This window comes from Triticum urartu, chromosome 3A (assembly GCF_056163025.1).
Source record: "Triticum urartu cultivar PI428250 chromosome 3A, HENAU_Tu73, whole genome shotgun sequence".
NCBI lineage: Eukaryota > Viridiplantae > Streptophyta > Magnoliopsida > Poales > Poaceae > Triticum > Triticum urartu.
This window is the reverse complement of record NC_141875.1, coordinates 726,296,736-726,310,726: the sequence shown is the minus strand read 5'-3', so window position 1 is coordinate 726,310,726 and position 13,991 is coordinate 726,296,736. Positions and strand designations below refer to the sequence as shown.

The window sequence follows — 13,991 nt, the reverse complement described above, 5'->3', positions numbered from 1 at the left end:
CAAAATTTTAAAAGGAGAAGTTCACTAATGTAGAAACAAATATGAATTCAAGAAAAGTTTGCAAATTTGAAAAAGTTTACAAAAAAGTTTGTGACTTGATAAAAATAAAATAAAATAAGAAGTGAGAGAAAACGAAAAAGCTGAAGGAAAACCAGGCGAACAGAGAAAAATATAATAAAAACCAGACCGAGAGTGCGCTGCTTTTTTTTTTTGTAATATTACCATACGAGAAGGGAAAAAGATGGAAGTGGGCATAGCTAGTACGCCTTACTAGTTCTGGTTGAACTAAACATACACCTTACTAGTTCTGGTTGAACTAAACATACAGGTCTGCAGTTGGAGTCCCACTATCCTCACTTCTTTTTTGAGATTTAAAAGAACGAAAAAAGAGTAAGTGAGCCGTGCCCATGTAGGAAGGCATTGTGCACCTGGCGGAAATGAAATGGTCCGGCCCAGTCTGGCGGTCTATGCGCCGTCTATTTGACGCTACTCCGTGAAAATACAGCGTATATGTTCGGACGGATGATCCATCATACATAGTAAATCTCAAAATGATATGCGGGCTCAGTCTCTCGGAGGTGCTCATAAGGATAGAGTGTGCGTGTGTGCGTTCATAGGGATGAGTGTATGCGCGTGTATATGAGCGCTTGTGTTTGTACTGATGCTCAAAAAAAAATACATATGAAAGCTGATACGATATGTCAAAGGTCTACACTGCTATTTACGTTTAGTGACGGGGTTGTACCGAAGCGGCTAAAAAACTTAACTCTGTTTCGGGCTGGATGTCTCGTTCATAGAGTGTGGGAGGCTTTTGCTTTGGATGGATGATGTATGTTGGAATATTGTTTGGACGGCTGATGGATGCCCGCATATCTCTGTCCGATCTACATAGGCGGCCCCACGCTAGTCATGGCAAATGGCGAAAAATGACATTGGAGCTCTGAAGAAAGGAAAAACTAAGGACAAAATCTCGTTGGACCAGTACCAGAGACGCCAAATCAACAAAACACCACCGGTAGATGCAGCTGTATCACCATTTTGTGGAGCAAGAATCGGATCCACTTTTATTCAAGTTACTGTAGCCACCACTGTACTACTGAAAGATCATGCATTGTCACCGATATTTCATTTACCTACCGTTAATTAGACAAAAGTAACGCGGATAAAAGAACCAGACGTGGAATGGTGCCAAAATGAAACATCATCAAGTGGCTTTCCTCAATATGGGAATGCGGCAGAGTAAGATATAGAGTGAGTGGCTTCTGAATATGTATGCTATGGGAGTTCAAATCAATGTACGACTTGTTTCCATTTCTTCTGAGGAAGAAGAATACGACTGCCAGGACATCCATCTTCCACTGCAACTCTGTCTGTCTCAGGGACTTCTTATACTAATAGTAATATTTAGTTGTGGTACATCGAAACAAAGCATTTCATCCAGTAACATTCTAGACCTCCTTGCCATTGCAGGAGTTCAGTCGATACAAGCAAGCTCAGGCCCTAAGCAGGGCCTACCCGAGCTTTTAGACATTAACATTGCAGTAACAAGAACCTACAAGTTCAGAGATTGGCATACACTTCAAAAGTTCAAATGCTGCAACTGGGCAACCGCACACACGCACGCGTGATAGCTTCCGACACGGCATCGGCATTGAACAAACGAATACATCCGATCCACGCATCACTTTCTCTTCCTGACCACAACATGCTCAGAGGAACCAACTTCTTCTCCCTAGTTCACGCGGCATCAGCATCTGCAGAAAGATGAAACAGCATGGGCTTTCCATATGAACAGGGCACCAATAGGAATATATACAAGCCTACCAAGTACCACATAACAAACATCAAATATATCAATTGCTGCATGTGATGCATCAAGTTGACACTGGGTATTTGCAAGGGGGTGACTATCACATTGCCCAGTAAGTGAATTCCTGTGTGTGCATATGATTCAGAAACCTAGATGTCATATGATAAGAATACACTACGCTGACTGATTTATTCAAGAAGTAAAAGGTCATGGGCTCATGGAAGATGCAAGAGCTGGAGAGCTTGATAAAGCAGATGCAGAGGAGATGATACAGCAACATAAGAAACTGAGTAAATACATTCTGACCTGGGAAGTAAAAGTAAAAGCTTAGTGGTGTATCCATGTATACAACCTTTTTGTTGTTTTATCTTTTATGTCTTGCTATCTATAAGGCTATAAGCATAAAGTTACCTATCCAGATCAGCTGGGAGTAATAATACAATAATATCCTTATCCTTCATGTTTAGCTCATCGACAGCAAAGAATCGACAAACAACCAAAATCAACAGTTCCACTAAATTCATATGTGGAGCTACTAGACCTGCTATCTATGTTCTATACAAGTGATTTATGGAGTAATCTGTAGTGGATTGTAATCACTTAAAAATAAACTGCCAGAACTGCTGTTTGGAGCAGAAATATGGGGCTGTTGTAATTTGACAATTTCTACGCATACAGAAGTTACATATAAAAATAAAAAAACTGGAAATAATCAATAATAATTAGATATTATTAGCTTTCAGAGTTTAATGAGCTTCCAATTGCACACATAAATTAGGCAATAGATTATCACCTAAATACCCACAACAATATTGGACAGTATACTGCTACATCTGCAAAGAGCATTGTTTGCAAGAAATAAGCAGAGTGGAAAAGCAAATTATCATCAAATAAACACCTGAATCATATTTTTTTTGCTGCACGACACTGAAACCAGAGGTTAAATAAAAGTAAGCAGATAACACACTCACCGCTTCATATAGTTGGTGCACATAATAATCGTGGGAGGCTAGCATATAGTTCACCACTACAGGAGCCTTCGCCGAACAACTCGACCTGCAACGTCATGACGTCCACTGAAAAGAACCATAGCTTCTCTGGTGAAGATGTGGTGTATGTCTGCATGAGCACGTATCCCCCGGCTACACCAAACAAAATAACACCATACTTTTCCGGCAATGGGATGACATTCTGTGAGTGCCATTGGTTGTTTGTTAGAATGGAATACACGAGCCGATATGGGCCACCATCGTTGTGCCCGTCATTGATTCCAGTGAGCATCCCGAGCATTCCTTCTGCTGCCTCAACAATAACAAAATTGTGACACTGCGGTTGTTCGGGTGGGAGGCTGATAGCAGAGAACTCCATGGAGCGCGTGTCGAGCAGAAGCAACATGTTGAGGAAAGGTGGATGCCAACAGAAGCATCGGCCGACTAATTGACGATTTAACAGCCCATCCTTATATGGGTCAAATGTACCCGGAACACTCCATTGGTCAAATGTAAAGAGCATGCCATTGCCCATTCACAGAGGAGAAGACGAGGAGCAGCATATTCCTTCTGCATCGCACCAAGCACATGACCCTGAATGATAAAGGGTCCTCCTCAACATCGCCGGGAGCAAGGAAAGTGTCCAAATCGAGGAGGTCCTCCGGTTCAGGGACCAGTGCCGTCAGGTCGCCGGGGACGGCGGGCAGCAGGATGTAGCGGCGGAACACGGGATCGCACACAGCGAGCTCCCTGACCAAAAGTTGGAGGTGCTCCAAGTCGCACGCCTCCTCTGGGGCGCCGCCGAGGAGGACGCGTCCGTCCAAGAGGTCAATCGCCCTCCAGGTACGGCCGGCGGTGGAGGGGAGAAAGGAGGAGCAGGAGAAGTCGAAGCCGGCAAAAGTGCGGGCGGCGACGGCGGAGGGGTGCGGAGGCTGGGCTGGGAAGAAGGTACTGTCGTCGACATCGAGCACGCCGATGAGAGGGGGCGGGTGGAGGGTGCGGTAGCGGCGGAGGAAGGCGTGGCCGGTGATGAGATGGCGGAAGGAGGCGCGCGCCAGGGAGGCGCGGGCTAGGTCGGCAGCAGTGGGGAGAAGGAGGAAGATCTCCTCGAGGAGCTCATCCGGGGTTCGAAGGATCGGCGGCTCCGGCGGTGGCGCCGCCATCGGGATGGCCGGCGGGGGGATTGGGGATCTACAAATGGATCTGATTCACTCACAGGCAAATGGACATCTCTTCTTCTACGGCTTCTTCGATGGGCTTTCTCAGGATTGGGCCTGCTAAATGTCCCATTTTATGGCCTTCTCAGTTTCTTTTGGGGCCTGATGAGCAACCTACTGCCAATTTTGAAAGAAAAAAAATACTCTTACATTTCTTTACAGCTGGAGCAGTATTTTAGTCGCCCTAAAATATTTATGTTTTTTTTTGCGGGGACTAAAATATTTATGTTAGTCTAACGGTTACTCGTTTCCAAGGATTAACATTTTGAGTTTACATCTTGGCAAGGAGCATAGCCGATATTCAACCCCATACTACACGGAGCACGCCTATTCCAGCCCCTTCCCCGTTCTCAGCCATTGACATTTGCACCAGCGCCACGCGGGCATAGTGTTCGCCTAAGCTTCGAAGGAGGCATCGTATTTGCACGTCCGGACAACTTCGAGCACCCGTTTTGTGTATTATTTTTTATAACTTTAGGCACCAAACTGACTGTATAGAACAAGTTGAGGCACCCCCAGTGTATTTAACTCTTTTTTTCCTAAGCATGTTTTAAGCATCTCATATTGTACATAGCCTCAAGTGCCAATTATAAAGTTGTCGGCCTAAGAAATGATACATGTTCTTTCATGATCTATCATCATCTCTTTATCAGTAGTTACCACCAGCGAAGCATGTTGGAGTTGTAATTTCTAAAATACTAGTTCCATGTATTTACACTTCACAATTTGGGAATGTTGCCTAAAAGGCATTTATCAGGTGGGAGAAAAGGGAAAAAATGAAAGCGAGACGATCTACTTTTTGTGAAGAACTGAAGCATTATTGTCGACGAGGTAATTTGAATTTGCTTAATTTAGGTACTCATAAAAGTTTTATTTTTCTGCTTTTATGTCTTTGTGTGATAATATGACGACATCTTTTTGCAAGAATATGTGGTTAACAATGAAATTGTACTACTAATAGTTTACAATTGGATTTCCGGTGAAAGTAGACATATACAAACATTGGCCCGTACCATAACAACATTGACGCGTGCGTGCCTACTTTTGAGCCAAGTCCCCGTTTAAGCAATGAATGGGCGATAAAAAGAGCCAAGTCGGTGGCCATCGCGAACAAGAGCATTACAAACTGAAGAGAGTTGCACGGTGCACCCAAATCCAATTACGTACCATCAAGTGAGGATGAGTGAATAAGGAACAGTACTCCGCTCAGCTCAATTTGTGGCGGCGACGGAGTGATTAAGCAGAGCCTCAGCCATGCCAAACGGGCGTTCACGAAGGCCCCAGATCCTCGTCTCGCTGCCATCCCCAAGGTCATGCCGATACACCCACGCGCCGCCGCCACGGCAACTGGCGGCGCGGTACACGCAGTTGCCCCTGAGGGAAGGAAGCCTATCCGCGTCGTCTACGGACAAGCACCTGTCGCCGACGACGAGCGCGCGGCGGCCGATGCCCCTCACGGGTTCGAGCTCCTTCCGCTCCACGTCGACCCTGAACACCTTCACGACCCACCGCGCCCGTCGCCTTTGGAGGCGGACCAGCAGCAGCTCGTCGACGGCCGACTCCACGAGAAAAGCCCGGTCGCTATGGCGGTCGGCATCCAACTCCCATGATGGCACGTCGTCGGAGATGATTAGCAGCGGCCCGACGCGACGACGCACCTGACGACCTGCGCATCACGGTCGGCCACGTAGACGTGACCCCGGTGGGCGGCCATGCTTGCGTTCTTGGGGCAGTAGGGGCGACCCGCGGGGTGTGGGAAGGGCAACGGCGAGGGTTTGCCGGCGGTCAGGTGGGCGCACGAGAGCGCGTCGCTGTCGGGATCGTGGTAAGAGGAGAAGACGAGCGATGGGTCCTCGGAGCCCGCCACCGCGGCTCGCAGCCGGTCGACACGGGGAATGGCGGCGGCGAAGTGGAGCGAGGAGCCCGTGAAGGGGTTCAGGACGTGAGCCGCGTGAGGATACTCCCCGTCCGCGAGGACGAGAAGGCCGCCGGAGGCGGCTACGAGGAGGTGGCAGCGGAGCAAAGGGACGCGCCGGCGGATAATGCGGCCAGTGACTACTTTGAAGAAGAGACGCACGGTGCCCTCGTCGTCGGCGGCGTCGTCGAGCATGACCCAGTGCCGAGGCCGGAAACGGAGGAGGTCAGCGCCGGTGCTGCGTCGGCCTGGGTCGGCCATGGCTTGGCGCCAGTTGTGGCAGACGGCACGCATGCCCATGTAGTCGTCGATGTCGCTGTCCCTCGCGGCGAGAAGGCGGTCGCCAACGCAGCGTACCAGGTCCGACGGAAGCGACGTCCAGTCCGCCATCGCCATGGCTGATCGTCCGTGCGCCGACGAGTTGGGTGGATGGGCGACGTCTGTGGCGTGGAAGAGCAATGTACGGACCGACCAATGCGCGGATCATCTTGTAGATGGAATGCACGCGAGCGGGAAGTTACTACGCCACGCCGACGCTTCGTCCACTTGTGCCTGCTTAATGGAGGCCCGAAAGACGAGAAGACGGCGATAGTTAATGGACTCGGAAGACGTACGGGTAGGACCCCCGTTAGCTGGGAAACGTTAGTCAGAAAAAGATGGCATTTGGCATCATTTTTCCTCACAGATTTAGTTATAGAGACGCACGATGAGTACAAAATGTCATGTTTTGTTAATTGATAATCTTTTTTGCAGAAATGTTAATTGATAAATTTGATGCGCAAGTAAAAACAAAACAAAAAAATTGCCATGGCAAATGCATATTAAGGTTTGGATGGTATGAGGAAAAAATTGCCATGAATGTACGAACGTAGTAAAAAATGCCATGAGCCACTACTTTGCTCATGGCAACGTAGTAAAAACTGCCATGAGCCAAAACCTACATTTGCTTTGCTCCATTAACTTTAGTTGCCATGGTCATATTAAAAGGAATTTGTTCGCCTTATTTACAAAACAGAAAGGATTTTTCATGATGCATGAACTTAAGTTGCCATGCTCCATTAGCTCAATCAAATGTTGTCATTCCCTGCAAATTTGCTGTGGGATGAATTCCAAAATTTTACAAGGTGGAAGATGACGTAGTGAGTACCCATAGTTCAGGACACTAACACCAGCACCATGAGGTCACGAGATGGCACGGACAAGACCTCCCATGCCACCAGAGCGAGCCCACTCTCGATTACTGCCACCTTCCCCGTCACTCACCACTGCCACCCTCCCCTCGCCACGGCTTCGCCGGCGGCGACTTAGGAGGTGGTGGCATAAGAGTTCTATAATAATGAGACTTTGCCGAGTTTATTTAGTTCGTTGAGTCGTTTTTCGTTGGAACCAGTCAAAGTCATAGCTCTGCCAAGTTGCTTATCACTGCTGAGTCCAATTGTAAATCAAATTCGACAAACAGAAGTTTGCCGAGTTCCCGATAGAATGAACTCGGTGAAGTTCTAGAACTCAGGAAAAAAAACCAGATTCTAGTAGTGACAAGAGTTTTATAATAATAATAAATTAGGTCTATATAGATCCAATTCATTCATTTTCCAAGCAACCATAATGCCAATCACTATAGGCTCCGACCTATCTGGATAGTGTTGGCATGAGCTTGTTTAGGAATGAGAGTTTTAATAATGAAAAATTAAGTATATAATAGATCGAATTCATTCATATTGCAAGCAACCATCAAGTCTTGGTTGATAAGCCCCCAAATTGCTGATGGAAGATACTAAAAGAAAAGCCATCAGGACCAGAAGCACCTTCAACATATACAAGAGCTGAAGACAACCTCTATTTACTCCCTCGGGTCATTTTTAGTTTGCATATATGTCTGAAGTCAAACCTCACAAATTTGACCAACTTTACAGAAAAAAATATATCAACATTCACAATACAAAATCAATATCATTACATGTGTCAGGAATTTGATTTTCATGATTTTTAACTTCAGTATTGTAGATGTTGATAATTCTTTGTATAAATATGGTCAAATTTTAAGAAGTTTGATTTTAGACAATTATTATATGTAAAGTAAAAAGGACACGAGGGAGTACATCAGAACCGAAGTATTCCATTTGTAAACACTGGCACTACCCTATCACTGGGCTAACCTGGTGTTTCATTCACGGACAAAGCAGAGACTATTGGAGATCTACTTTATGACAGCATTTGAGAGAGACGGGGACCATTGGAAATTGCCTGACTATGCTTTCCGGAAAACTGGATCTCTCCCAATCCGCCTGCATGCTTCTCATTCGCTGTCGAATTAATACGGTTGATCTCCGAGGTCTTCTTAAGATTCGAAGGCTCCGACCAATATGGATTGATCCACAGCTGGAGAGTAGATTTCATTTTGCCTCTGATTTCTTGCAGTCCTGGGGGATCCTCGACGCTGGCTAGCAATCCCCGTGATGCTCTATCTTCCTCACGTGATATTTGATTCTGTCGACCACGATCGTGGCTGTTAGCCATAGTCTTGATCTTCGTTCGTGAGAGAGAGAGAGAGAGAGAGAGAGAGAGAGAGAGAGGAGCTGGGCACCGGTGCAAAGAGCAAGCTACAGGACAGTGCTAACAATTGGTATCATGAGCTAGTTCGTCATGGGATACGTCATCATCGCCACGGGCGCGCTCGTCATAGCCAGCGGCGTGATGGCATTGAGTGCCGGCGGTGCGGCGAGGTCGTCGGGCCGTGTGTCGGCGCGTGTGTGCTCTCAATGGAGGTGCTCGGCAGCGGATCGTTTTGTACGGCGTGGTAGCATGAAGGCGCTGGACGGCGATGGCGGAGGCTGTGGAGGCGCGGTGTGACGGCCATGCAGCAACGACCGATGACGAGCCATAGCCATAGTCTTGATCAAGACTACAGGGGAAATTGTTAGCCATAGTCTTGATCAAGACTACGGGGGAAATTGTTAGCCATAGTCTTGATTTTGTGTCGGTGAGGGGTTGTTAGCTGCATGCGTTGTGTTTGTTAGTAGCTGGCTACGTGCATGGAAGGAGATGGCCGAGTCCGTGTGGACGTTCCGTAAGGTTAGCTAGTGTGGTGTATGCATGAAGACGTGGGTGCGTGTGTGCATGCTAGTCTCTTTTTTTTTTGCGAGGGTAAAAGAGTTTTATTCCATATTTATAGGGTTACAATCAAATGGCAAAAGCTCCTCTATACACGGAGGGCCCTGCCTAAGCCATACAGCAGTAGTGCTCTCTGTACGACTATACGTAGCCAAACGATCTGCTATCCTATTCTGTTCTCGCTTAAGTTTCACTGGAATAAACTCTCTACCACCCAACAGACGACGAATCTCAGCTACTAAATGACCATAAGCCGACCGGGACAGACACTCACCAGTCAGAGACGAAAGAGTTTGGGCAGAATCGGATTGAACAACGATCGGCAAGTTGCAATGCTGGATTGCTAGTGCCATCCCTTGCATTATTGCATGTAGTTCCGCCTCCAAAGCATCGTTGCAGTTGAAGATACACCGGTAAGCTGCAAATATGACCGACCCATCCACTCTTCTAAGTATCATACCTGCAGCCGCTGATCCATCCACTGGTGAGAAAGATCCATCGACCGACAAGGCCGCTTGGCCATCCTCAGGACGAGGCAAAGGTAACCGCACTGCCGTACCGGGCGACCTGACCGGCTCCTCTCCAAGTAGTGGCATCTTCCCCTTTATGATATCCTCCTTAGAGTATCTTCTGACCAAATGTATCGAGTGCATATAACTTTGCAAATAATCTGCCGTAGCCGCCGGACTTGGAACATTTTTACCATGCGCCATATCAGACCTCAGTGTCCAAATCCTCCACATTAACATTATAGTGCAGTCCCGCATCTCATCATTGCAGTTCATCAGTACATTCAACAGCCACTCCTTTCCTGTGTCTCGGAGCAGTTGGGGATCAGGAAGGTTCCAAACTGCACGCATTTGCATCCACACTGCCCGAGCATACTCACAAGTAACCAACGCATGGAAGCTGGTCTCCTTATCTGAGCCACAAAGAGGGCAAGTATCATGCGTAGATATATGTCTATATTTCTTGCAAGAGTTTGTTGCGAGTGATCCTGACACCACTTTCCACGCCATGATCTTCATCTTGAGCGGTACCCGCGGATCCCACACCCGACTCCATATCGACCTGTGTCCGCTTGGGTTAGAGCTAGACGCGCTCATCGAGTGTGACAATTGGTATTCTCTTGCGAGGTGATAAGCGCTCCTAACAGTAAACAAACCACTCTTTTCTGGGAACCATGCCAAAAAACCCTGCCCCTGATTTGGTGACGTTCAGATCTTCACAATTTCACGTATGTCCATATCCCAGAAATATTGCCTCAGCATTTGCATATTCCATGCACCAGATTCATCCAAGAAGTCCGCAACCCAATTGTGTCCACAATTCATCTTTGGGGTGATCGGTTTGAAGTCATACTTCCTTGGGATCCAGGGATCCCGCCAAGTCTTAATTAACGAGCCATCACCCACACGCCATATCAGCCCCTTTTTCAATAGATCAAGTCCATGCATGATGCCTTTCCACACAGCCGACGAATTTGAAGGAAAGACGGTATCAAGCAAGTTACCATTGGGGTAATATTTGGCCCGGAGTAAACGGGCGCACAAACTGTCTGGACTGAAAAGCAATCTCCAGGCTTGCTTCGCGAGTAGCGCCTGATTAAAAGATCTCATATCTCTAAAACCCATTCCTCCCATATCCTTGGGCAAAATCATCTTCTCCCAACTGAGCCATGCCATTTTCCTTTTACCATTCTCCACACCCCACCAGTATTGCCTCATCATACGCGTTAAGTCATCGCAAACAGAGGCCGGTAGCCGAAACACACTCATGACATATGTAGGTATAGCTTGTGCCACCGCCTTGATCAAAATTTCCTTGTTCCCCGCCAAGACAAACTGTTCACTCCAATCAATCAATCTCTTCCTCAATCTCTCCTGAAGAGATTCAAATTGTCCCTTGTGCACTCTTCCCTCTGGCACCGGAAGGCCAAGGTACTTTGGCTCGAACACCTGCTGCGTAACCTCGAGGGTGCTTTTGACTTCATTCGCCACCGCATCCGAGCAGTTGTCAGAAAAAAGGATGGAACACTTCTCTGGGTTAATAAGTTGACCCGTCGCAGAAGTATAAGTGTTCAACAGCCCCTTCACAATGCTCGCTTGCTCGCCAGACGCCTCAAAAAGCAACATAGTATCATCTGCAAATAACAGGTGAGAAATAACCGGTGCACCACGACATATAGCCACCCCCTTTAGCGAGCCTTCCTTCACTGATTTCGAGAACAGGGCAGAAAGGGCATCAGCAACAAAAAGAAATAAGAACGGCGACAAAGGATCACCTTGCCTTAATCCTCTCGAGGGTATGAAACTCTCGAGCAATTGTCCATTGAATTTGACCGAATATTTTACTGATTTCACACACTCCATAATCCATGCAGTCCACTGTTGGGCAAAGCCCCATCTCCCTAGTGCCTTCTCCAAGAAGTCCCAATCCACGCGGTCATATGCCTTCGACAAGTCAAGCTTGTAGGCACACGCCGCGGGTCTGTTTTGTTTCAATGATTGTATATGATGAAGGCACTCAAAAGCAATAATAGAATTGTCAGTGATAAGCCTCCCTGGAACTGGAACGAAGGCACTCTGGTTCTCTGAGATGAGCTCCGCAAGCAACGGCCTTAGTCTGTTCACAAGGCATTTTGAAACAATCTTGTATATGACGTTACACAAGCTTATCGGTCTAAAATCCTTGAGTTCCTTTGGAAAAGGAATTTTCGGAATAAGAACGATAGCCGTATCGTTCACCCCCTCCGGCATATCTCCTGACTTAAAGAACTCCAGCACAGCAGCTATGATTTCAGATTTCAGCACGGTCCAGTTTCGTTGAAAGAACCTCGCCGGGAGGCCGTCCGTTCCTGGCGCTTTAAGCGGGCCGATTTGAAAGAGGGCATTTGATACCTCCTCCTCCGAGAAGGGAGCACATAGGGTATCGTTCATACCTTGAGTTACTTTAGATGCGATACCCTCCAAAACACTCTCCGGAGTGAGAGTTGGATCTTTCGTATAGACCTCCTTGAAGTATGATGTGGCCATATGTTGCATATCTGTCGGGGATGAGCACCACGTACCATCCTCTCGCTTCAAGCGTTGTATATAGTTCCGTCGAGCACGCCACACGGCACGGCGATGAAGATATGCTGTATTTCACTCACCTTCTTTTAACCATGTGATCCGAGATCTCTGAAGCCATAGCATCTCCTCCCTATAGAGGAGTTCATCAAGTTGGTGCATTTTCTGTTTTATTAAATTTCTGTCCGCATCATGAAGTTGTAAGTCTGCTAATTCTTCCCGTAACTTTTCCAGGTCAGATATGACGTGACCAAAGTTCTCTCGATTCCATGACTGCAGCTTGATCATCATCTCCTTAAGGGCATCGCGAACTGCGCCCAGGTTCCCATCTGGTCGGCTTCGGCCCCACCGTTCTGCCACCACCGCCGTCAAGCCGGGGTGCCGCTCCCACATAATCTCGTATCGTGACATCGATCTCGTTCTCAATGGAGCCTTAGATAAGCGAACGAGGACCGGGCAGTGGTCCGAGCAAGAGGTCGCCAGGTGAACCACCTGCGTGAGTGGAAACAGATCCCTCCATGCATCTTCCGCACATGCCCTATCCAACCTGACCCGTACGTTCCTCCCACCTTGTTGGCCATTATCATATGTAAACGGAACGCCACTGAATCCAAGATCCAAAAGTTCACAAGCTAGCAGGCAGTCACGGAACACTTGCATTTGATTTTCAGATCGATGTGACTGAGAAAAGTGCTCATGTTGCCACATAGCTTCGTTGAAATCGCCGCATACTAACCAGGGCTCAGCAGAAAACGCCCTTAGGTTAGATAGCGAGCTCCACATACGGTGCCAATTCTCCACTCTCGGCTCCCCGTACACAAAAGTTGTCCTCCATGATTTGTCATTTGCTGCGTCCACTATCCCCACGTCTATATACCGTGCACACGAGTCCAGAACTGTAACTTGCAAGCTTTCGTCCCAGTAAAGGGCAAGGCCTCCACTCAGACCCTGGCTCGAACACCCCCATAAAACCCTTCATCTGTAATCTCCACTTGAGTCGCTCCATTTTATTTGAGGCTTGTCTGGTTTCAGATAAGAATATAAGCCCCGGGGAATTGGCTTTAGAGAGGGCCAAAACCTCACGAACTGTCCGGCGGTCCCCCCCCCCCCCCAGCAGTTCCAAACTAGGATATTCATTGCATCCAGCGGTCCTCCTCGAAGGAGGCCGCCGATCTATCACCTGACATACCGCTTGAGTCAACACGAGCCCTCTTACTGCTAGCACTGCTGGTAGGCGAGGCTTGTGCACCATCCTCACCATTCCCCTGGGTAAGTGCTAGCACACCTCTCGGCCCTACCAACGCATTGGCATCTGGTTCAACATCCTCCATGGAGAGTCTCTTGCGATCTGCTGGATCTCCTTGCTTGGACATGTGTCCTTCCTTGGGAGGGCTTGTAGCCGTATCTAGCATATCCGGGTCGACCCCTGTCTTTCCCGGCGACTTCTGCTGATGAGATTGAGGTGTCTGTTGCTTCTGACTCCTTCCCCGGCCATAACTGTCGTTGGACGGCGGTTTATTTAGTCCATCAGCATAGAGCCAAGACCCATACTTCTTGTCCTTCTCCTCATGCACCCCTGACCCGCACTCTTTGCAATCATGACCAATGAGCCCACACACACTGCAGAAGCGTGCCAGTTTCTCGTAACGCACCAAGTAGACTTGGCGTTCTTTCCCCCTGACAATACTAACAAACTTAGTGAGAGGCCGGCGAACGTCATGCCGAACCCTAACCCTAATGTAGTCACCACGGGTATTCCCGTTCAGTATCATCTCCAGAATCTCGCCAGATTTTTTCAGCAAATTTTCCATAATGTTCTTCCTGCAGAAGCCCTCTGAAATCTTGTGAATCTGTAGCCAAATAGGCATAAACACCATG

The 13,991-nt window shown here is 47.8% G+C and overlaps 1 pseudogene across 1 annotated transcript; it reads right to left on the bottom strand.

Moving 5' to 3' along the window:
- Positions 1-1,353: 1,353 nt before the first annotated feature.
- On the bottom strand, positions 1,354-4,020 carry LOC125546216 (uncharacterized; annotated as a pseudogene). Its single transcript, XR_015599135.1, has 2 exons — positions 2,782-4,020; positions 1,354-1,754 (listed from the first exon to the last, which is right to left on the bottom strand). The product of XR_015599135.1 is annotated as an uncharacterized LOC125546216 (transcript).
- Positions 4,021-13,991: the final 9,971 nt, after the last annotated feature.